Source organism: Hyperolius riggenbachi, chromosome 9 (genome assembly GCF_040937935.1).
Source record: "Hyperolius riggenbachi isolate aHypRig1 chromosome 9, aHypRig1.pri, whole genome shotgun sequence".
NCBI lineage: Eukaryota > Metazoa > Chordata > Amphibia > Anura > Hyperoliidae > Hyperolius > Hyperolius riggenbachi.
Genome location: NC_090654.1, coordinates 66,104,430 through 66,129,176, shown reverse-complemented (window position 1 = coordinate 66,129,176; position 24,747 = coordinate 66,104,430). Strand labels below are relative to the sequence as shown.

Sequence of the window (24,747 nt, the reverse complement as noted above, 5' to 3'; positions counted from 1 at the left end):
AGCTTTGCACATGCTCAAACAGTTCTTTTTGACACTTGTGTTTGAAATCAGTTTATACATTATGTTGCGCACGCAACGCTCATTCCAAGATCGTTCGTACACGAACGATGTTCAAAGTAGCCTTTCTTCAAACGATCATCGGCCGATACCTCCTTTAACATCGTTCGTCGTTCAGAACGAACGATCGTTATCGTATGTCTGTACGTACCCTTAGTCATAACCATAGCAATGTAGTTTATGAAGACATTCTTCTGTACTGACCGAAGGGCACTATCAAAGTGTTTAGCCAGCATCTTCTACTGCAGTGCTACAAAGAGGGAGAGACAGGGCGGGGCTAACTGCAGCCTCTGCTGATATAAATATCCCACCATGCACCACCCTGTAGGCATAATCATATGATGAGGAGCCAGACTGAGATTTTTTTTATCATATTTACCATAAAAGGTAAAGAAAAGGAGAAGCTTAGTAAGAACTAACTGCTGTCTGCAATAAATGCCAGGTTGCAAGAAACAGGTCTCTGCTTTAAAAATTCTTTATCATAAGCTCATCAAGTTGCTATCTTCACATTAAAACGTATATCTCTCTCAGTTTTCAACAAGCTCATTTAACCATAATTTATTTATACATCAGACATAACTTTCTCCAAAAACATTGCAGAAGATCCAGGATTCCGACTTGGGAGAATGACCAAAGTGCAAGATGCCAGAAGCTGATTGTGGGGATATGTTCTGGGATTGTTCCACAATTGTTCAGTTCTAGGAAGTACTATCTTTTCATTACTTGTAACATCCAAGTGATATATATTGTTCTTCTTGGGACAATCTAGGCTTTCTATGGGTAATAATTTGTCCAAGAATTATTTTCTCAATAAGCATTTTTGTAGGAAAAATTGACAAATGCAAATAGTACACTTTTTTTTTTTCAGGTTTCACCCTTTCTGATTTTCACATGACAAGCCCCACAGTTATAAAATACATATAAACATATTCTTTTGTTCTTCCTGATGAAAATGATACCACATATGCTTTATTTCACTATTAGCTGGGCATTATCCCCAGCCTGCACTTCTGTAGGTATGGAATGCAACTGAAAGGCGAGTTTCGAAGCCCGAGTGCTGATCTGGAGGGGGAATAGTAATTAACTCTGCCGGGACTTGTGCAGGAGCAGAGTAAGCCGTATATTGGCTGTATCCTGCGCCTAAGTCTCCCGGCGGCGACTTCTCTTGTACGCTTCCAGCACAGGGTCTCTCTATACCTATTACACTCACACTACACCAGTGATCTGCAAACTTGGCTCTCCAGCTGTTAAGGAACTACAAGTCCCACAATGCATTTGCCTTTTTGAACCATGACTGTGGCTGTCAGACTCCTGTAATCCATTGTGGGACTTGTAGTTATTTAAAGTGCATATAGCATGAAGCATATAGCAGCATAGAAGGCGCAATTGTGGTTGGGAACGCGAAGAATCACTCGCGTTCCCAGCCTGTCGGCGGCTGTTGCCGAAACCGGCAGTGGCTGCTGGCAGGGACACGAGGATCGGAGGGACACGGCGAGGGCACCGGACAGCTGCAGGGGGCTATTGGAAGCCCCAGGTGAGTAAAGCTCTCTTTTTTTTTTTTTTACTTAAAGGGAACCAGAGATGAACAATACTGAAAAAATTAAAAAGCCCTTATACATACCTGGGGCTTCCTCCAGCCCCATAAGCACGGATCGCTCCCATGCCGCCATCCTTCGCTTCCTCTATCGCCGGTACCGGGTCTCGTCACTTCCGGCGGACGCAACCGATTTTCTGCATGCACAGGGGCTCCCTCCATACCCTTACACATGCGGCTGCGCAGTATGCGCCCGCACGCGTAAGTATATGGCGGGAGCCCCTGTGATGCGGACAATTGGCCGCGGCCGACTGGCGGTGATGACGGGACCCGGTACCGGCAGATCCAGGCAGCGGAGGACGGCGGCGTGGGAGCGATCCGTGCTTATGGGGCTGGAGGAAGCCCCAGGTATGTATAAAAGCTTTCAATTAGTTTGTCTCTGGTTCTCTTTAAGGATCACTTTAACAGCTGGAGAGCCAAGTTTGCAGATCACTGCACTAGACACATAGGTTTCCTATGGCCGCGCTCCCAGCAAAGGATAAGCACATGGGCATACATGAGTGAGGTCTGCACATGCCCAGTATTGTGAAGCATTCATGCAAAGAGGAAAATGTCCTGCCTGAGAGGCTTCATTCTACTGGGCATGCTCAGTCTGGATGCGCTTGTTCATGGCCAGAAGATGAAGAGAGAGCCTGTGCTGGAATGGTGAGCTCTGCCAGGCTCTGGGAAGCCTCTAGCCCACCCAGAGGCTTCCAGCTACTGTGGTAAGTATCTGTTTTATCAGTTGCCTCAAGTGTGCTGAAGCCTGGAAATAGAGGTGAGTAAACATTGGGGAACTGTGTACACTATTATGCTGGATACACACGGTGCGTTCGCGCACTCGATTTCCCGCTCGATTCGTTTATTTCCAACATGTCCGATTTGGATTTCGATGGATCGTTAGGTCGATTCGCATGCAAAGTATGCCGAATCGACCTAACGACCCATCGAAATCCAAATCGGACATGTTGGAAATAAACGAATCGACGGGAAAATCGAGTGCGCAAACGCACCGTGTGTATTCAGCATTACAGAGGGAGAGATGAATAGTTTCCAGGACAGACACAAGGGGGCGCTGCTGTCTACTATAATTTACCATCAACTGCTTTCACTAGTTGAGGCCCGGTGCACACCAAAACCCGCTAGCAGATCCGCAAAATGCTAGCAGATTTTGAAACGCTTTTTCTTCTTTTTCTGTAGCGTTTCAGCTAGCGTTTTGCGGTTTTGTCTAGCGGTTTTGGTGTAGTAGATTTCCTGTATTGTTACAGTAAAGTTGTTACTGAACAGCTACTGTAACAAAAACGCCTGGCAAACCGCTCTGAAGTGCCGTTTTTTAGAGCGGTTTGCGTTTTTCCTATACTTAACATTGAGGCAGAAACGCATCCACAATCCAAAAAATGCCTCACCCAGGCATTTTTCGTTTCTGCAAAATGCCTCCCGCTCTGGTGTGCACCACCCCATTGATACATTGACCAAGCAGATCCGCAGCCGCAAGCGGATCTGAAAACGCCCAAAAAGCCGCTTGGTGTGCACCAGCCCTGAGTGCAGATTGAATAATATTTTAGAACTCATGTAACCTTATAATGACTCTACTGTGCTTCTAATGGAATCCAAATGGAATAACTGTAGAGCGGGTCCAGCCTGAGCTTCTGCATAGCGTTGAATATTATTACTGCATTAGTGTTGGCAGCAGGGCAGTTTCTAGACTAAAATGCACCCAGGGCGAGGGTGTAAAAATTGCGTGCCCCCCTCCCCCTGCGGAGCCAGGTATAGGTGCCCGCAGTATAACTTAGCCAGGTCTAGTTGAACTCAGTATAGGTCCCCACAGTATAGGTAGCCAGGAATAAGTACCCCAGTATAGGTAGCCAGCTATAGGTCCCCACAGTATAGGTAGCCAGGCATAGGTGCCCCAGTATAGTTGCCCCTAGTATAGGTTAGCCAGTATAGTTGCCCCAGCATAGGTTACAAAGGCAGGCGCCCCCAGTATAAGTTAGATAGGTAGGTGCCCCCAGTACAGGTTAGCTAGGTGGGTGCCTCTAATATAGGTAGCCAGAATAGTTGCCCCCAGCATAGGTTAGATAGGTAGGTACCCCCAGTATAGGTAAGTTAGGTAGGTGCCTCCAATATAGGTAGCCAGTGTGGTTGCCACCAGCATAGGCTAGCTAGGTAGGTAGGTGCCCCCAATACAGGTTAGATAAGTAGGTGCCCCAGTATAGGTTAGATAGGTAGCTGCCCCCCAATATAGGTTAGATTGGTAGCTGCCCCCCAGTATAGGTTAGATAGGTAGTTGCCCCCCAGTATAGGTTAGATTAGGTAGGTGCCCCCCAGTATAGGTTAGGTAGCTGCCCCCCAGTATAGGTAAGGTAGCTGCCCCCCAATATAGGTTAGATAGGTAGCTGCCCCCCAGTATAGGTTAGATTAGGTAGGTGCCCCCCAGTATAGGTTAGATTAGGTAGCTGTCCCCCAGTATAGGTTAGATTAGATAGCTGTCCCCCAGTATAGGTTACAAAGAGATAAAAACAGGGAACACCAAGAGCCCCAATAGTGTTATACGTACTGGATAAGGTGGCAATAAATTTGTATTGCTAGATACTCACAAGTCAGGGTCACCAGCAGGCAACCACTGTAAAGGCAGGTGTCGTATTATACTGACCCCACTCAGGAATAAGAAGTCGCTCTCTGTAGACAGGAAAAAAGGGTAGCAACCCTCCACCAAGGGTGGACTCGAAATTGTGTACAATGAACAGAGGCGCCAAAAGTATAAAATTAGATTAATTGAGCTTAAAAACCAACTCAAATGGCAAAAATGAAGGAGGAAGTTGTGGTCTTACCTCCCTCAAGCAGACACGACAACGACTGCGATTTAGACAGTTAAACACATTTATTAGAAACTCCCCAAAAAAATTTGCAACGCATTTCGCAGGCTCAAACCCACTTCATCAGGCAATACAGGGAGGAGTATCAAGCGATCTGCACAAGGATTCAAGTTAAGCACCTCAGAGGCTCATTTAATCTAATTTTATACTTTTGGCGCCTCTGTTCATTGTATAACCAGTATAGGTTAGATTGGTAGCTGCCCCCCAGTATAGGTTAGATAGGTACTGTAGCTGCCCCCCAGTATAGGTTAGATTAGGTAGGTGCCTCCCAGTATAGGTTAGATAGGCAGCTGCCCCCCAGTATAGGTTATGTTGGGTAGCTGCCCCCCAGTATAGGTTTGGTAGCTGCCCCCCAGTATAGGTTAGATAGGTAGCTGCCCCCCAGTATAGGTTAGATTGGTAGCTGCCCCCCAGTATAGGTTAGATAGGTACTGTAGCTGCCCCCCAGTATAGGTTAGATTAGGTAGGTGCCTCCCAGTATAGGTTAGATAGGCAGCTGCCCCCCAGTATAGGTTATGTTGGGTATCTGCCCCCCAGTATAGGTTTGGTAGCTGCCCCCCAGTATAGGTTAGATAGGTAGCTGCCCCCCAGTATAGGTTAGATTGGTAGCTGCCCCCCAGTATAGGTTAGATAGGTACTGTAGCTGCCCCCCAGTATAGGTTAGATTAGGTAGGTGCCTCCCAGTATAGGTTAGATAGGCAGCTGCCCCCCAGTATAGGTTATGTTGGGTATCTGCCCCCCAGTATAGGTTTGGTAGCTGCCCCCCAGTATAGGTTAGATAGGTAGCTGCCCCCCAGTATAGGTTAGATTGGTAGCTGCCCCCATTATAGGTTAGATTAGTAGCTGCCCCCCCCCAGTATAGGTTAGATTAGGTAGGTGCCCCCCAAGTATAGTTTAGATTAGGTAGCTGTCCCCAGGGCCCCAGTGTAGGTTAGGTAGGTGGGTAGGTAGGTCCCCCCCATAATGGAGGGGGGAGCCGCGGGAAGGGCAGCCCAACCTCTCCCTCCCTTCCTCTCCCCGGGCCACCCTCCGTGCTTCCCCCTCAGATTCAGAGTGATTGCAGCAGGGAAGCGCTGTAAATAGTGACTCACCTCCCTGGTTTCAATCACTCACTTGCCGCCGGTCTCCTCTCTGCATAGACGCTGATACACACGCTGCAGGGAGGTGAGTAGCTATTTATAGCACTTCCCTGCTGCAATCACTCTGCATCTGAGGGGGGAGCACGGAGGGCAACCCGGGGAGAGCCCTCCATTACAGCGCCCTCCTCCCAATAGTGCTCAGGGCAGCCGCACTGCTACATGGCCCCTAGAAACGGGCCTGGTTGGGAGTTCAGTTTGGATATTCCTCTTTTACTTCTCCTAATGGATTAACAAACTTCAGACAACCGATGGTGAGAAAGTCCAACTCCCAGCATGCACTGCAAGATGGCTACAACTCAAAGCAGGCACAGGAAACGCCAGAGTGGCAGAGGGCTAAATGTTCGAGGGCCCCATGGGTACCAAATCTGTTAACTGAGGGCCGCACATATCTGCACACTGCTACTAATTTGTTAACCTGTGGGTCACACATATCAACATAGCAGTGGTGTAGCAGTAGGGGTAGCAGAGGTTGCACTAGGGCCCCTGGACCTAAGGAGCCCTCCTCTAGTCCCTGCATTAGCTCTCTGTTGATGCTATGCTGGTAATGATCACCTCTTTATGTGCTTTGACTAGTGGTAATCAATAATAAAGCATTTCTTTTCATCTCTTTACACCTCCCACAAAGCGGTTGTAATTGGAGAACTGGTTTTGTTCATCATTATCATGTGATTATTACACATATAGTGCTGGGGGAAGGGCAGTGTAAAGTTTGCACTGGGGCCCATAGCCCATAGCTAGCCACAGCTACACACTACTAATAATCAGATATGCTGAGGGCTGCACAGGTCTACATAGTATCTATAATATCTAATAATGAAAACAGCACATACCTATATACTATTAATAATTAGGGATGGTCAATGAGAAACAAATGATTCTGAGTTGATGCAGATGTATGCAGCTTGGAACCAATTGAATGAAACAGGAGGGGTTTGATTGGCGCATATTGAAGCTGCACACATTTTCATAAAAATGTGCATAACTGCATCAACTCTTTGGGCTCGATTCACAAAGCGGTGCTAACCCAGTTAGAGACTTTAGGCATGATAACCATTGCACCACGCTGGTGAAAAGCCAGTTTAGGAGTGATAAGTTTAGGTGTGGTAAGTTTAGGTGTGCTAACTTTAGGCGTGATAAGTTTAGATAAGTGTAGATAGCGCGCAAAGTCCCGCACGCAAATCAGCGCCATTAAACTCTATGCGAAGTGCACCAGACTTTGCAGCGCAAAACTTTTGATCAGCTGTGCACTGCGGTGCTAATGCAGTTGGTGCTTAAACTTATCATGCCTAAACTTATCACACCTAAACTTATCACACCTAAACTTATCATGCCTAAACTGAGTTTAGGCGTGATAAAGGGCTTTTCACCAGGGTGCTAACTGTTAGCACCGCTTTGTGAATCAGGCCCTTTGCATTTCACTGACCATCCCTACTAATAATCATTTGTAATACGAGTGTTTTATAGCGCTGAAATCTTCCGTAGCACTTCACAGCGGTTTACACTCAGGGCCTCGAATCCGCAGAGTTTCCCCGCAGGCAAATCGCGCGGGGGAACTCTGCCATAGGGCACGCCGCACTAGTGGAAACGAGCCCTTAGAGGCTGTTTCTAGTTCATGCTTATTTTGGTATCAATATTTTTATTGATTTTATAAAAGTAATACAACATAAAAGAACAATGTCAAACAGTTGTACATAAGCTATACATAAAAAGGGCAAGACATGGTTTGAAACAGACTGGCAGCCTCTGGCAACATATACCAGAAAGGACAAACCTGAGCATGTGGCATGTACAACATTAACTCTAAACAGTGAACAAGAACATAGAACTCGGTCCTGAGAGGTTCCCCAGCATTCAGTACTGGGGGCCTATTTTTCACGGGTAGGGCTAGAAGGGGGGGAGAAGGGCTAAACACCCGCTCACCCTCCTTGTTCCGTGACCCTTGACCAAGGGCCTCGACAAGGAGAGAAAGAATAGAAGAGGCAGAAGAAAAGAAAGAGAGGAGGGAGAGACAAGAGAGGGGGAAGAAGAGTAGAGTCCGAAGGAGTCCAGAGGAGGTCAGTATGTTGTGAATAGATTGGCGTCCATACCTGGGTATTCAAAATCTATCCAGGGCTGCCATATGCGGAGGAATTTATTATGTGTATTACGCAAGATGCTTGTTAATTTTTCATTAACCATAAATTCAGACATACGTGCCTTGACCTCAGAAAAATTTGAGGGCGTCTTTTTCCAATTCTTTGCTATGGTCATTTTAGCTGATAAGAAGAGGAAGGCAGCAAGCTTGTTTTGAGTAGTTGTGAGGCCAGAAATTTTACCGTGGAAGAGGGCCAGCCATGGGTCTTTTCTTATGGTAATGTGGAAGAGGGATTGTAAGAGGCCAAAGATCCTGCTCCAAAAACGGGTAAGGCGTGGACATTGCCACCAGATATGGTACATTGTGCCCTCCCTTCCACAGCCTCTGAAGCATGTTGAGTCAATGACAGATGAGAGTTTATGAAGTCTAGATGGGACTAGGTACCACCTAGATAGTACTTTATATGCAGATTCCATAGCGTACACGTTTGTAGAGCAGCTAGCTATGCGAGACCAGCAGTCTGACCATTCCTCTCTGTCTCTATGTTGGCCTAGTTCTCTTTCCCAACCCGAAATGTAGGAGTGCAGCCTAGCAGATTCCGGGCGGGAGAGCCTGGAGTAAATTAGTGAGATTGAACCGGGGACAGATGGATTTCCAAGGCACATGTTCTCAAAGAAGGAGGTCAAAAGTGGAGGTTCTTTATCCCGTATGAGCGTAGAGATCCAGTGCTTGATCTGTAGAAATCTAAAGTATTCCTGTGGGGGAGGGCTGTATTTATCTTTGATGTCCGCCCAAGAGAGGAGGCCTCTGCCTGTCAGAAAATTCTTAACTAAAAGGAGTTGGTGGTCTGCCCACCATTTAAAGGAGTCAGGGTTATCATGCCCTGTAGTTCATGCTTATTTTATCACTACCTGTCACCAAACCTATTGGGAGAACTGGAAGGAGAAAACTGCTGAGAAACAAGATCTACCAGACAGTGGCGGACATACGGCCGTGCAGGCCGTGCCGCCGCACGAGGGCCCCTGAAGTACCGTTTTCTTCAGGGGCCCATTAAGTATTTTTTTTTTAATATTTTTTTTTATTATTTTCTTCCCCCGGGGGGCCCCGACTCCTATCCTCCCTCCCTCCCTCACCTCGGGGGCCCCCCTCCCGGTATGCACGGCGGGAGAGCGGCAAATCCGGGTCTCCAGGCATCCGCTAGAGGGCTCAGCCGCTTGGTCTCTGATATGTCTCCAAGTTGGAGACATATTGGAGACTAAGCGGCTGGGCCTCTAGCGTCTGCCTGGAGAGCCCTGAAGACTTCCTGCATTTGCTGCTCGCTCGCTCTCCCGCCGCGCATATCGGGAGGGGGGGAGGATAGGAGTCGGGCCCCCCACCCGGATAGCTACTCAAAGGGCTACCTGCCTACCCACCCGGCTACCTAACCACCTACCCACCCGGCTACCTACCCACCCAGCAGGCTTCCTACCTACCTACCCACCCGACTACCTAACCACCCACCAGGCTTCCTACCTACCTACCCACCCGGCTACCTACCCACCCACCAGGCTTCCTACCTAACCACCCACCCGACTACCTAACCACCCACCCGGCTACCTACCCACCCGGCTACCTACCCACCCACCAAGCCACCTACCCACCCGGCTACCTACCTACCTACACACCCGGCTACCTAACCACCTACCCACCCGGCTACCTACCCACCCACCAGGCTTCCTACCTACCCACCCGGCTACCTACCCACCCACCAGGCTTCCTACCTACCTACCCACCCGGCTACCTACCTACCCACCCGGCTACCTACCTAACCACCCACCTTGCTACCTACCGGGCTAGTTACCAACCCACCCACCAGGCTACCTACCCACCCACCCGGCTACCCACCCACCAGGCTTCCTACCTACCTACCCACCCGGCAACCTACCTAACCACCCACCCGGCTACCTACCTAACCACCCACCCGGCTACCTACCTACCTACCCACCCGGCTACCTACCTAACCACCCACCCGGCTACCTACCGGGCTAGTTACCATCCCACCCACCAGGCTACCTACCCACCCACCCGGCTACCTACCTACCTAACCACCCACCCGGCTACCTACCAGGCTAGTTACCAACCCACCCACCAGGCTACCTACCCACCCACCAGGCTACCTACCTACCCACCCACCAGGCTACCTACCTACCCACCCACCAGGCTACCTACCTAACCACCCACCCGGCTACCTACCGGGCTAGTTACCAACCCACCCACCAGGCTACCTACCTACCCACCCACCCGGCTACCTACCTACCTACCGGGCTAGTTACCCACCCACCAGGCTACCTACCCACCAGGCTACCTACCCACCCACCCACCAGGCTACCAACCCACCCACTCACCCACCCACCCACCCACCAGGCTACCTATCCACCCAACCACCCATGGGAGCTGCGCGCCGGATGGAGGCTGGGACAGGAGGTCTGCTGCTGCAGGTGAGTAAATGTTTTTGTTTTTTTATTTATATTAGCAGGTGTATGTTCTGGGCAGGTCTGCCACATGATTACATGTATTTTCTGCGCAAATCTGCCGACATGATTGCATGTATTTTCTGGGCATATCTGCCGACATGATTGCACGTATTTTCTGGGCATATCTGCCGACTTGATTGCACGTATTTTCTGGGCATATCTGCCGACTTGATTGCACGTATTTTCTGGGCATATCTGCCGACTTGATTGCATGTATTTTCTGGGCATATCTGCCGACATGATTGCACGTATTTTCTGGGCATATCTGCCGACTTGATTGCACGTATTTTCTGGGCATATCTGCCGACATGATTGCACGTATTTTCTGGGCATATCTGCCGACATGATTGCACGTATTTTCTGGGCATATCTGCCGACATGATTTGTATTTTCTTAAGAAAACCTGCACAATTATGTGAATTTTCTGGGGAAAGGGTCACCAAAACTTGGGCCCACTGTCTTTGCGTTGCACTTTTCAAGGGAACCTGAGGTGAGAATAATCTTGAGGCTGCCATATTTCTCTCCTTTTAAGCAATACCAGTTGCCTGGCTGCCGTGCTGGTCCTCTGCCTCTTATTCTTTCAACCATAGACCCTGAACAAGCATGCAGCAGGTCAGGGGTTTCTGACAATATTCTCAGAACTGAGAAGATTAGCTGCATGCTTGTTGCTGGTGTAATTCAGTTTATTACTGCAGCCAGTAGCTGCAGCTTCTCGAGCTTTAGCCAAAATAGCCAAGCCCAATCTGTTTTGCCCAACTAAACAGACGAGAGCCATCTGCGCCTGCTAAATAGAGCTTGGCTATTTCCACTGACACCCGAACAGAAATGCAGGGGACAGGAAGGACAGTTCTGCCACCCGCTGGTGCAATTCGGGTGCACTTTAAATGCAGCCGAATTGCAGAGGTTGTAACACCGCACATGTCAAGTGTTGACACACGGCGTTGTTACAAGGCGGCAATGGCGCTCAGATTCAGGAGAACAGCTGGCAGGCGGTGACTTCACCTCTTGTCAGCTGCCCCTGTGAAAGGGCTCTTAAAGAGACACTGAAGCGAATAAAAAATTATGATCTTATGATTTGTATGTGTAGTACAGCTAAGAAATAAAACATTAAGATCAGATACATCAGTCAAATTGTTGCCAGTACAGGAAGATTTAAGAAACTCCAGTTGTTATCTCTATATAAAAAAGCCATTAAGCTCTACGACTTTCAAAGTCGTGGAGAGGGCTGTTTTCTGACTTTTATTATCTCAACTGTTAGTTAATTTTTTACTTTTCCTCTGCCAGAGGAGAGGTCATTAGTTCACAGACTGCTCTGAAAGAATCATTTTGAATGCTGAGTGTTGTGTAATCTGCACATATTAGAGAATGATGCAATGTTAGAAAAAACACTATATACCTGAAAATAAAAATATGAGAATATTTTCTTTGCTGCTAATCTTCTAGTAATTATTCATAGTACACAACCAATTCATTATATCATATATATTTTTTTCGCTTCAGTGTCTCTTTAAGGACAACTGAGAAGACTATGGAGGCGGAAACAGTAAATTCGGGCGCCTGAGGCAAGTGGACAAAAAGGGCGCCGCCATTCACTCCCATAATAAATATCGTTTAATGGGCGCCCAAAAGGAAAAAAGGGCGCCGGAGAAAGATAAAGTTTTACAAGTGGCGCCCGGAGACTTTTACTGTTTTATAACTGCTTCTCATGATTACACATTATTTAATGATTTATAATTTTTTAAACATTATTTTTAAACGAAAAACAGTACAATCTTTTTTAAAACATTATTTTTAAACGAAAAACAGCACAATATTTTTTTCAAACGTTATTAATGCTTATCACAGGGGGGGGGGGGGGGGTCTTAGGTTTATGCACCACCAGGGGGGTCTTAGGTTTAGGCACCACCAGGGGGGTCTTAGGGTTAGGCACCACCAGGGGGGTCTTAGGTTTAGGCACCACCAGGGGGGTCTTAGGGTTAGGCACCACCAGGGGGGTCTTAGGGTTAGGCACCACCTGTGGGGTCTTAGGGTTAGGCACCACCTGTGGGGTCTTAGGGTTAGGCACCACCTGGGGGGTCTTAGGTTTAGGCACCACCAGGGGGGTCTTAGGTTTAGGCACCACCTGGGGGGTCTAGGGGTTAGGGGTAGGAACAGGGATGGTTCTGTATGAGAGTAGGGTTAGGTATAGCTTTAGTAAAATTCTTAATCTTTTATAAAACGTTATTATACATTTCACTTTTTAAACAGGGAAGATTAACGTTTTTACAATTGCCGATTTCATACACATTATTTAATGATTTATAACTTAATAAAACATTATTTTTAAACAAAATATAGCACAATTTTACCATCTCTGTGTAGTATTAGTGCTTACCTACAAAATCTGCTCATTGTATTCAATATCAGTTGACCCTCGTACTACATGGAGATGGTAAAATTGGTCAGTAATTGGCCAATCATAATTGAAAGTGTGTACCAGGCTTATTATTATTATTTCGAAGAGCTAGGAGTTTGCCATGGAACTGCAGCACATATGTTCAAAGTTGCTCACTTTATATTGCTATATAAACAACTGGTGAATTGGTGCAGCCAGTATAAATTAATGTATAGAGTTATTGCACAAAATTGGTCATATACACCTAGTACCTCTCAGTTGTATAAATGATTCTTTATTAAACATATAGAACTGCCGGTATACACCTTTTACGACCAAACTACAGACCTGTGTTATAGAGCAAAGTGCAGCAAGCAAGCGTTAGGCCTCTTGCACACTGCACGCGACTCCGATTCAGATTCCGCTTTTTAATGTTTTTACATCCAATTCAGATTCCGATTTGCAGTGTGCAGGGAGCAAACTGCAAATCGGAATCTGAATCTGAAGTAAAAACTGATTAAAAAAGCGGAATCTGAATCTGAATCGCGTGCAGTGTGCAAGAGGCCTAAGTCGGGATAGAGGGGTACCCCTCTATTCCGACTAACGCTTGCTTGCTGCACTTTGCAGGGTCGTGTGTGAGTTGTGGGTGGACTGGGCTTGTGCGCATGGAGCAGAGGAGTCTATGACAGACTCCGTGCACACAAGCCTAGAGCATTGATCTAGGGGAAATGTGGGATGGCTCCTTGGTTTTATTGTTCTAATTTCTGCGCAGAAATAGGTTTTTAATACTGTCTGTAGTTTGGTCGTAAAAGGTGTATACCGGCAGTTCTATATGTTTAATAAAGAATCATTTATACAACTGAGAGGTACTAGGTGTATATGGCCAATTTTGTGCAATAACTCTATACATTATTATTATTATTATTATTTACTTCCTTTTTTAAATGCTTTCATGCTTAATAAAACACTTAAAATTTTGATTGGCCAATCGCTGATCAATTTTACCACCTCCATGTTGTGTGAGGGTTTACCTCCACAAATCTGCTCCTAGTACTCAATGTTTATTGACCCCGAGGCTGTGTTCCCACTAGAGCGGAGATTTTTTTGTCTGTCCTCAGCTCATTGAGTGAACAGCTCCTATTTTATAATTAGGAGCCGGTCACACTTGTCACGCTGCAATGGATCCACGGGATCCGTGGCAGTAAGCGGGCTGCACTTCTTTGCAGTCCGCGATAATCCCAGGCAGGGGGACGCCATCCACCATATAGCCTATGGGGGTAACGCATCTACCACGGGCTGCAGCCGGACCACCGGAGTGGACATTACACTGTCTGCTCCCGCTGGTCTGGCACAAGTGGGAACTGAGCCTATGGAACCCGCTACAAAGTGCTATCGCTAATCGCAATCGCTAGCATTTTTAATGAGCGTTTTGTAAGTGATTTCATGAGTGTTTTCTGGTGATTTTGGTAGCGATTTTAAAAGGTGTAAGCATTTTGCCAGCGATTGTGTAGCAATTTGCAATTAGCGTTTTTAATTCTGATTGGTCCTTTCAATTAACTTTTATTTTTTTACAGTGTGCAGTAATTTCAAAACGCTAGCACGCTAGCAAAATCGCTGTGTAGTTTCTGAGGATCGATTACGGCAGTGTTTATATACCGTTACATTGCTGGAACGCTAAACATGCTGCATGTCCTGCGTTTTAGTAAGGACAATCGCTCCAGTGGAATTTAGCCCATTTATTAACATTAGCTGAGTGTTTAGGGAAATCGCTAGGGAAATCGCTAGCGTTCTGAAAACCTCCCTAAACACTCAAAAAAAATCGCTCTAATGGGTTCCAGCCCTTAGGCCCCATTCACACTAGAGCATTGTGCCGGCGATCTCGGCAAAACGCTCAAACGCTAGCGCTTTTGAAAGCGCTAGTGTATTAAAACCCTATGGACCCGTTCTTACTTGGGCGATTTGCGCTAATCGCCGCAAATCGCCAAAAATCGCGAAACGCAAACACGTAGCCTGCGTAATTTTCAGGCGATTTCCCGGCAATTGCGTTTCATTGCTAAAGAAGCTCTAAACGCGATCGCAGAAAAATCGCTGCACTGTCCAGTGATTTTTCCACATCAAATCGTGGAAAAATCACTCCCGCAAAAATTGCTGGCATTTTGCGCTTCTAAGTGTCAATGGTGCCTTATACTGCCCTTCTGTGTTCCTACCCTCAGGAGTTTTGCATAATCCTGCATCAACTCAATTATTTGCATCTCACTGACCTTCCCTAGTCATTATTGTCCCCCCCCCCCCCCCCCAGCTGCCGGGTCCTCTCACAGCCCCTTGTAATTATGCCAGTGTGCATGGAGTTTGTATGTTCTGCCTATTGTAGCGTGAGTTTCCTCCAACCAGTTTGGTTCCTCCAGCATCCCACAACACTGATCAGGGTGTTTTTTTGAGTAGTGAAATCTGAGTGTAAATATGTCAGGGATTAGATTGTGAGCTTCATTGAGGACAGTTTCTGGTATAATCATATTCTCTATAAAGCGCTACAGAATATTTCAGTGCTTCAATACAAAATAGTAATAATAATAATAATAATGGTTGACAATTGCATAGTAATGCTGCTGTACACTCACCTAAAGGATTATTAGGAACACCATACTAATACGGTGTTTGACCCCCTTTCGCTTTCAGAACTGTCTTAATTCTATGTGGCATTGATTCAACAAGGTGCTGAAAGCATTCTTTAGAAATGTTGGCCCATATTGATAGGATAGCATCTTGCAGTTGATGGAGATTTGTGGGATGCACATCCAGGGCACGAAGCTCCCGTTCCATCATATCCCAAAGATGCTCTATTGGAGTGAGATCTGGTGACTGTGGGGGCCATTTTAGTACAGTGAACTAATTGTCATGTTCAAGAAACCAATTTGAAATGATTCAAGCTTTGTGACATGGTGCATTATCCTGCTGGAAGTAGCCATCAGAGGATGGGTACATGGTGGTCATGAAGGGATGGACTTGGTCAGAAACAATGCTCAGGTAGCCCGTTGCAGATAAACAATGCCCAACTAGCAGTTTTGAATGCAGGATTAGCATCATTTTTTTTCAGCAGATAGATAATAATAATGGCAGTATTTGTATAGTGCCTTTCTCCTGTCAGTCTCAAAGCACTTGCGAGGCAGCCACTAGAGCGCACTCAGTAGGCAGTAGCAGTGTTAAGGAGACTTGCCCAAGAAACTCCTTACTGAAATAGGTGCTGGCTTACTGAACAGGCAGAGCCGAGATTTGAACCCAGGTCTCCTGTGTCGAAGGCAGAGCCCTTAACCATTACACTATCCAGCCACTGCTAGATAGATGGTTCGATAGATAATTTTCGACATGTCTGATCTTATTTTCGGTTGTTTTCTGATCGATTTCTCATAGAAGTGAATGGAAATTGATAAGAAAATCGATCGAAAATAATCTTGGACAGTGAATCGACTGAAAAGTCTCATCGTGTATTCCCAGCATAAAAGATTCTTGTGTACACATCAGATATACAGTCACTATCAGATATGTTTATCTGACTTTAAAAATACAGCAACTACTTTATTGCAGCAGCACAAGTAACTATTTTTAATTGGTTTATTTCATTTGTGTGGACTAAGCACTGCTATTACTATATACCGTATATACTCGCATATAAGCCGACCCGCATATAAGCCGACCCCCCAACTTTTCCATGAAAAAACAGGGAAAAATGATTGACCCCCATATAAGCCGGGGGTAGGAAATGCTGGATTGGTGCAGGCCGCGTAATCCCCCCAGTGTGTCCCAGTTTAGCTAGTATAGTGCCCAGTATGGGTAGGTAGTGCCCCAGTATAGCTAGTATAGTGCCCAGTTTAGCTAGTATAGTGCCCAGCTTAGCCAGTATAGTGCCCAGTATAGGTAGGTAGTGCCCCAGTATAGCTAGTATAGTGCCCAGTTTAGCTAGTATAGTGCCCAGTTTAGCCAGTATAGTGCCCAGTTTAGGTAGGTAGTGCCCCAGTATAGCTAGTATAGTGCCCAGTATAGCTAGTATAGTGCGCAGTATAGCTAGTAGAGTGCCCCAGTATAGCTAGTAGAGTGCCCCAGTATAGCTAGTAGAGTGCCCCAGTATAGCTAGTATAGTGCCCCAGTATAGCTAGTATAGTGCCCCAGTATAGCTAGTATAGTGCCCCAGTATAGCTAGTGTAGTGCCCCAGTATAGCCAGTATAGTGCCCCAGTATAGCTAGTATAGTGCCCCAGTATAGCTAGTATAGTGCCCAGTTTAGCTAGTAAAGTGCCCAGTTTAGCTAGTATAGTTCACAGTATAGCTAGTATAGTGCCCAGTATAGGTAGGTAGTGCCCCAGTATAGGTAGGTAGTGCCCCAGTATAGCTAGTAAAGTGCCCAGTATAGCTAGTATAGTGCCCAGTTTAGCTAGTAAAGTGCCCAGTTTAGCTAGTATAGTTCACAGTATAGCTAGTATAGTGCCCAGTATAGGTAGGTAGTGCCCCAGTATAGGTAGGTAGTGCCCCAGTATAGCTAGTAAAGTGCCCAGGTTAGCTAGTATAGTACCCAGTATAGGTAGGTAGTGCCCCAGTATAGCTAGTATAGTGCCCCAGTATAGCTAGTATAGTGCCCAGTTTAGCTAGTATAGTGCCCAGTATAGGTAGGTAGTGCCCCAGTATAGCTAGTATAGTACCCAGTGTAGGTAGGTAGTGGCCGGTATAGTGCCCTGCTCCCCCCGCTGCTATTACCTGCAGCGGCTTCCTCATCCCCGGCGGCGCTTCCTCTTCTCCGTTCTCATCCCTCTATGAAGAGATCACAGCAGCGCGCCCGGCGCTGCTGCTCTGATGATGCAGGGGGCAGGAAAGAGCGTGGCTCCCTGTAGCGGCGATCAGTATCAAGCGCCGCCGGGGACGAGGAAGCCGCTGCGAAACAAGTAATAGCAGCGGGGGAGGGGGGAGCGAGGGCTGCGAACCACGGACCACCAGGGAAGACTCGCATACAAGCCGACCCCCCAACTTTTGACCCCCTTTTTGGGGGTCAAAAATTCGGCTTGTATGCGAGTATATACGGTATACACAAGTTATTTATGATGCCTATTATATGAGAAATAGAACATTTTATCATATTTTCTACTGTAATTACAGTTTATGTTCATTAGGCGTTGGTTAATTTTTTCAGACTCTAGGTACCCAAAAATTACTCTGACTTCAACTCCCCGATTCCGACTCCAACGCCCTCCCCCCACCATAGCAACACACAGAATTAGGCCTCAAACTGTCATCCGAGCTCACAATCTAATCCCCATCCCCTCCATAGTCATATGTCCATCGTGGTCTAGGGCCAGTTTAGGGGGAAGCAAATTAACTTATCTGTATGTTTTTGGGGTGTGGGAGAAAACCCACAGAGACAACATACATATATTACTTTAAGCAAGGACAGTATTTGCATGGAGATTGTATAAGCTTCCCATGATAGCGCGTGTCATCAATGTGCAATCCCATTTCCTCCCATATTCCAAACACATACTGAGGGGTTAGGCTCCCTGCATACGATTCCGATTCCGCTTTTTAATCGGTTTTTACATCCTATGCTGATTTTTAATCTTTACTGCATGCTGCATTTTTTGATCCGTTTTTCTGTTGAATGTATTCAGGGAAAATCGGAATCGCAAAACGGATTTGCAGTGTGCAGGGAGCCTTAACTTGGCGCTTTGAGTCCGCCAGGAGAAAAGCGCTATATAAGTGTTTGTCTTTGTCTTTAACTGGCTTTACCACTTTGGTAGGGACTTTAGGTTGTAAGCTCTTCTCATGGCTGGGGATTAGTTAGAAAGGGGGCAGTCAGCCTGTTCACCACCACTATTCAGATTTCCATGTTTATAAAAGGAACCACAAGCTAAAAAGTTTACTGCCGATCAGTCTGACTTCTTCATTTCATCACCCGTTTCAGCAGAAATCCACAATCTAAATCTCTGATCATTATACTTTAATGTGGTAATAATGCTGATCTGATCATGAAATAGTATTCTCTACTTCGCACGTGGAGCAGTGGTGGCCGCATGGCCGCATGGCCGCAATGAAAGTCAATACACTGCTACTTCTTCTAGTTTGCAGTAACAGCGTGGCTGGCAATCTGTTAGGCCTCATTTTCACTCTCAACGCAGGTGGGCGTGGTGATGCACAGTTCTGCATTGCATCACGGTTCTCCCAGATGCACTTGCGATCCCATTCATTTAAAATGATTGGGATAGTTGCACTAACGCACTAAAATACATGCAACCATACGTTGGGATTACGTGGTGAATAGAAAGCATGTATGGAAACATCAGACAGTGCAGTGTATGCACTTCTGATGTCCCTGCGATCGTGCATTGCGCTGTTTCCAAAAGTGCGGCTAAAATCGCACAGATGAAAACAAGCCCAAAGACCTCTTTTCCGTAGGAGGCTGAACTGCACCTTGTTGGCTGCTGGCCACAAACACCTTTAGGATACATTAGATGCAGCCTATCGGCTATTGGCTAACGGAAAAGTACCTGGCTTTCCCCCCACAGGAGGAAAAAAAAAAAAAACACCTCTTAGGGCCCATTCACACTTAGAAGTGAAAACCGCCAGAGATTTTTGCCATTGTTTTGCGGGAGTGATTTTCCCACGGAAAAATCAGTGGACACTGCGGCGATTTTCCCGCGATCGCTTTTAGTGCTTCTATAGCACTGAAACGCGATCGCCGGGAAATCGCATGAAAATGGTGTAGGCTACACATTTGAGTTTTGCGATTTTGGGCGATTAGCGCAAATCGCCCAAGTAAGAACGGGCCCATAGGGTTTTATTTCACTAGCGCTTTCAAAAGCGCTAGCGTTTGTGCATTTTGCTGAAATCGCCGGCAAAACGCTCTAGTGTCAATGGGCCCTAACAATCACTCACGGTTTACTCATTTGCATGGTTTTAATGTGTTTTTGCATGTGTATGTTAATGAGGACAAGAAAATAATACAAATAATTCACTTACACATTCGGATTCACATGAAAAAAAAAGTCTGCAAATGCACGCAAATTGGCATTCGTATGCAAATTTGCGTGCAGAAATTAGCATGCGAATATGCTTTCTTGTAGTGGAAACGAGCTCTTTCTCCACTCAGGTGATTGAAGCTGTTGACAACCAATTTAGGGGACCTGTAAAGGTGGGCGGCACTCTCACGTTGCAGCATTGGGTCTCCAGGTTCATATGGGAACACGCAGTGGTCACCAGCTAGCAACACAGAGCCTCTACCGCCCTCTTCCAGATGGTTCCCCCGCACACCACCTCCTCTGCACTCACCCCTGGTATTGGGGCCCCTCAGAGCGCGCCTGTGGAAGCAGCTGTCACGGTGCAGCACCGCCTGCCGGGATCAGGACTACAACTCCCTAGTGTTGTCCGGATCATGAACGATTCGGATCTTTGATCCGAATCTATTTTGTGAGTCGAATCATCCGAATCATCAAAATGAGTGATTCGGATCGCAAAAGTGGCGGGGCCAGGAGCGACACGCCCCCTCTCAGCGGGCAGCGGGGTCCTGGAAGCAGAGCTGAGATGGATCGCTCTGTTGGAGGGGAGCCAGCCTTGCAGGGACAGGTAGATGAGAGAGAGGGGACATCGGTGCCACTGCCAGATTTGTGTAGAGCACACATACTGGCTATAATGTGCTGCTTGTTATAGGCTGTCTGTTCCGTAGTTGTGCACAGTGAACACATTAGAAACTTTTGGCTCAGCACAGCTCAGTAACTTTGCAGGCACTGTGATTGCTGTGCAATATGATCCTCCTGCACTGCTCTAAACAGCTGCACTTTACTTCTGGGAATGCTTTGGGGAATGCTTTCTTTCACTGTTTGACGTTTGCGTTCAAAGTACACAGATGAACATATAGGTGAAATACATGTAAAGCATATGATTGCAGCATGTGGGTATTGTGTGCAAGCAAACATTTCTGCTCTCTGCTCGTCCCTCCTCCCTTCTCTGTCCACTCCCTGCCCTCTGTCCATCTTCTCCCCTTCTCTGTGTGTCCACCCTCCCTCCCCTTCTCCTGTCCTGCTAGTCATTTCACCCCCGAATGCTTCGATAGTAAAATGATCCGAGATTCGGATCAAAGATCCGGATCTTTTCAATGATCCGATTCGAATCATTGAAAAGATCCGAACTTCCCATCTCTACTAGTGATGGGTCGTTCGCGAACGAGCCGGCTCTAAGAGCCGGCTCTTTGCTGCGAACAACAAGAGCCGGTTCTCAGTTTTGAAAGAGCCGATGCCCAGGGCCGGATTTGTACTTTTCTCCACCCAATTCCCACTGTCACCAACCCCCCCCCCCCCCAACCGACAAGCTTCCATGCATTTGGTATGTGCAGCTTGTTAGCGTGCACAGGAGCGTGAGCATCAAGCCGTCCCAACTGGATCTCTGTCAGAATATGTAAACTAAAGATGTGAAGCTTTACTCACTTACACTTCTTACAGTCCCTAGAATGGGACAGCAGCAGCCTGCAGGACAGTGGAACTTCAGCAATGGGACAGATAGATTTCTAAGGAACCCAGGTAAGTAAAGTTTCACTTCTTTATTTTAAAGTAGCCATACCAATACCCATAAGGTAGATGGCTCCTCTGTTTTGCTTTGCTTGGGGCCCCTCTGTTGCTGCGCTGGGACCCCTTTAATGCTCCATCCAGCACATGTTCTGTCCTCTCCGTGGTGTGATGTGAAATCATGCTCCCAACTAGGGATGAGCGTTACGATTGGTACATCTGTTCTGAATGCTTTAAAATAGAACTCAAATTGAACTTGATGCGGCACTGCAGAGGGTCAGTTAACTTACCCTTGTCTCCACCTCTGTGCACTGTCCTCCACATACATTTCAGCTCTCCAGCTACTCCATTGTTCACAGCTGGAAGTAGTTGGAGAGCAAAAATGCAACGTCGAATGCAGCACACAGAGGTGGTGACAAAGACAAGTTAACCAACCCTCCGCAGTGTACATCAGGTTCAATATGAGTTCTGTTCAGAAGCAATGAGAACAGCGGTACCAATTGAAACACTCATCCCTATTCCCAGAAAAAAAGTGGCACCTCCATCAGCTAGTGTGAATTTAAAGTAAACTTACCTTACCTGAGGCTTCTTTCAGACCCTCATAGCCTTACAAGTCCCTTGGTTCCTGCCTGGTCCATTCTGTTTTGTCACTCTCCGCCTAAAAGATCACAAGTCGTGGGCTACTGCGCATGTGTGGGCCAGGTCACACAACTCCTTGATCGTGCTCCCTTGGCTAGGAGCATTCTATTCATGCGCAGAACGCACCCAGCGGCAGGAGCACAATTAAGGAGGTACACAGCCTGAGCCACGCATGTGCAGTAGCTCACGACTGGTCTAATGGGCAAGCTTTCGGAGGGAGACAGCGACACAACATAACAGACAGAGGAAAACAAGGGACCTGTAAGGCTATGAGGGGATGGAGGAACTCCAGGTAGGTAAAATAAAAAAAAACCTTTTTTCAGTCTAAGGGGCATTTTAAAGGAAACAGTTTTATACTTACCTGGGGCTTCCTCCAGCCCCCTGTAGTCCGTCCGCTTGATCGTCGCTCTTCTGATCACCTCCATTCTTCCGCAGAGGAGTCCGCGATCCAGCCCAGTCACATGGCAGAGTGCATGTGCAATCCCGGAAAGGGCCACAGTTACAAATCCTGTGACTGGGAGCCTTGCACACAAGCATAGATACAGTCTTAATGAACTGTGCTTGCACAGGACGCTCCATGCCATCGGAGCGCGATTGGTTGAGGACTCATGGCAAAACTGCACATGCGCAGTTAAGTGCGACTGAGCAAGACAGAGAGATAGAGGATGGGGACTGGTAAGAAGCCCCCCCATATAATTTCATTTTAAAATAACATTTAGTTTCTAAAGGTTGGAGGGAGGGAACACAGCGAACATCACCACTAGTGTTTATATGCAGGAAACGTTAAAGAGACTCTGTAACAATTTTTTCAGCCTTAGTTCTTCTATCCTATGAGTTCCTATGCCTGTTCTAATGTGCTGGGGCTTACTGCAGCCTTTCCTAATTACACTGTCTCTGTAATAAATCAATGTATCTTTCCTCTGTCGTGTCTGTCGGGCTAAGGCTTTGAATGTGTGGAATGTGCAGGGCTGCTTGTCATTGGATAGAAGCGATACACACCCTCTGCAGGCCCCCTGCACACTCTGAATGACTCACACACTCTGTATATGTGATCCTATTACAAGCTGGTTAGTTTTAGGCAGTGTTTACAAACAAACTAACCAGCTTGTAATAGGATCACATATCCAGAGTGTGTGAGTCATTCAGAGTGTGCAGGGGGCCTGCAGAGGGTGTGTATCGCTTCTATCCAATGCTGTTTCTGCCACTCTCTGCTGCAATCCTGGCTTACTTACAAGCCAGGATTGCAGCAGAGAGTGGCAGAAACAGCACAGAGGGGCACAGGAGAAAATAAGGAATAGAATGGTATGCTTTTTAGTGTAAGAATATTAGAGTACAGATTCTCTTTAAGTTGACTTACTTTCATTTATAGCAGCCTGAAGGAGGAGACACCCTGAAGACTGTGCACAGCAGATAAACTTCTTTTAGCACGAAATGGGGTCTGCGCTTGTGCACTGGGGCTCTCTCATTAATCCATCAGCCTGGGCCAGCGGAACCGCGAGACCTCCCCATACACTTCACACTCCTGGCTTAGGCTGAAGTCACGTGGCATAGTATCATCACGTGACTTGATTGACAGCGGAGCCGGGCTGAGAGATGCGCCCGCTGCCTGTCAGTAGAAGCTGTGCTGCCTGGGACTCCGAAACGAGAGTCTGCCTGTTGGCTGCTGCAGGCTCGCTCTCACTCGGCAGCAGCCTCACTCCACTGTCCTTAGTCCTCTCTCTTCCTTGTAGCCGGCAACTGCGGCCGCCCCTTGCCGACCTGCTGGGAGTCACAGGCAGACAGCCACAGAGCAAAGCAGGGCGGGCGGCTGCAGACTTGTGGAGCCGAAGCGCGCGGCTCAGACAGTAGTCGCTTCACATGGAGGGTGACAGATACTGTTAACCTGTCACCCGCCCCACAGTATATGGCTAATTTCGTCGCCCTAGTCCTGTGCCTTGGAGGCCTGCCCACAAATCCGGCCCTGCCGATGCCTCAGCCGTCCCACACAGCTCTGCTTTGCTCTGTGATAAAGGGCGCTGAGGCATGCTGGGAGATGTAGTCCTCCTCTCGCAGCTTGTAGGAGTGTATGGGGCAGAGCAGGAGCAGGAGGGATTGCACCAGTCAGAGAAGCAGTCTGGAGTTGTCATGGAGACGGGGGCGGGGCTTTTACTCCGATTCTGAGTGGTGTCCAGTGATATTTAATGAAGAGCCGATTGAGAGCCGTAAGAGCCGGCTCTTTAATGGGAGCCGATTCAGAAGAGCCGATTCTCTGAGAAGAGCCGGAATTCCCATCACTAATCTCTACAACTCCCAGCACGCCCCACTCTGTAGTCTGGTGTCACTACCTCGCTCTACAGCTCCTCGTGCAGGATTTAACCCCGCCCACTGTCTGCCGACTACAACTCCCAGCACGCCCCACTCTGTAGTCTGGTGTCACTACCTCGCTCTACAGCTCCGCGTGCAGGACTTAACCCCGCCCACTAGGCACTTCGCTTAATCGCTTCCGAGCCTCGAAGACGACGGTCGTTTCTGGTATGTAATCCGCCTCTATGCTCCACCGTATACATTCTAGAGCAGCGTGTCTCCCCAACTGTAGTGTATACAGAGCAGTGTGTAGCCGAGCGAGATTGTCTACCTCCACGCCCGCCCCTTTTCCCCGACTCCAATGCGAGTGTTGAAACCCAGCCGAGTCCCCGCCCCGCGTCCCTCCCCTGCCTCTGAAGTGCAGCAGCAATAGGCTATAGGCGTGTGAAGCGGCCAGTGACCACCTGGCTGATAATTACTATCGCCTGACTAATAGGCTATTATCTGCAGAGATAGGGGGAAGCTGCCAGGAGATGCTGCTGGGAGGCTCGAGCACAGACAGCCGGGAGCTTCTATCAGTCCGGCCCAGCCGTTACCTCAGTCTGTTCGCACAGCACGCTCCCCCCCCACCCCCTGCAGAACTCCCAGCATGCCCCACTCTGTAGTCTGGCGTCACACTCACT

The 24,747-nt window shown here is 47.5% G+C and overlaps 1 long non-coding RNA gene across 1 annotated transcript; it reads right to left on the bottom strand.

Annotated features, from left to right (window-relative positions):
• Positions 1-588: 588 nt before the first annotated feature.
• Positions 589-23,499, bottom strand: LOC137532460 (uncharacterized). Its single transcript, XR_011023937.1, has 2 exons — positions 23,139-23,499; positions 589-831 (listed from the first exon to the last, which is right to left on the bottom strand). It is a non-coding gene; the product is annotated as an uncharacterized lncRNA (long non-coding RNA).
• Positions 23,500-24,747: the final 1,248 nt, after the last annotated feature.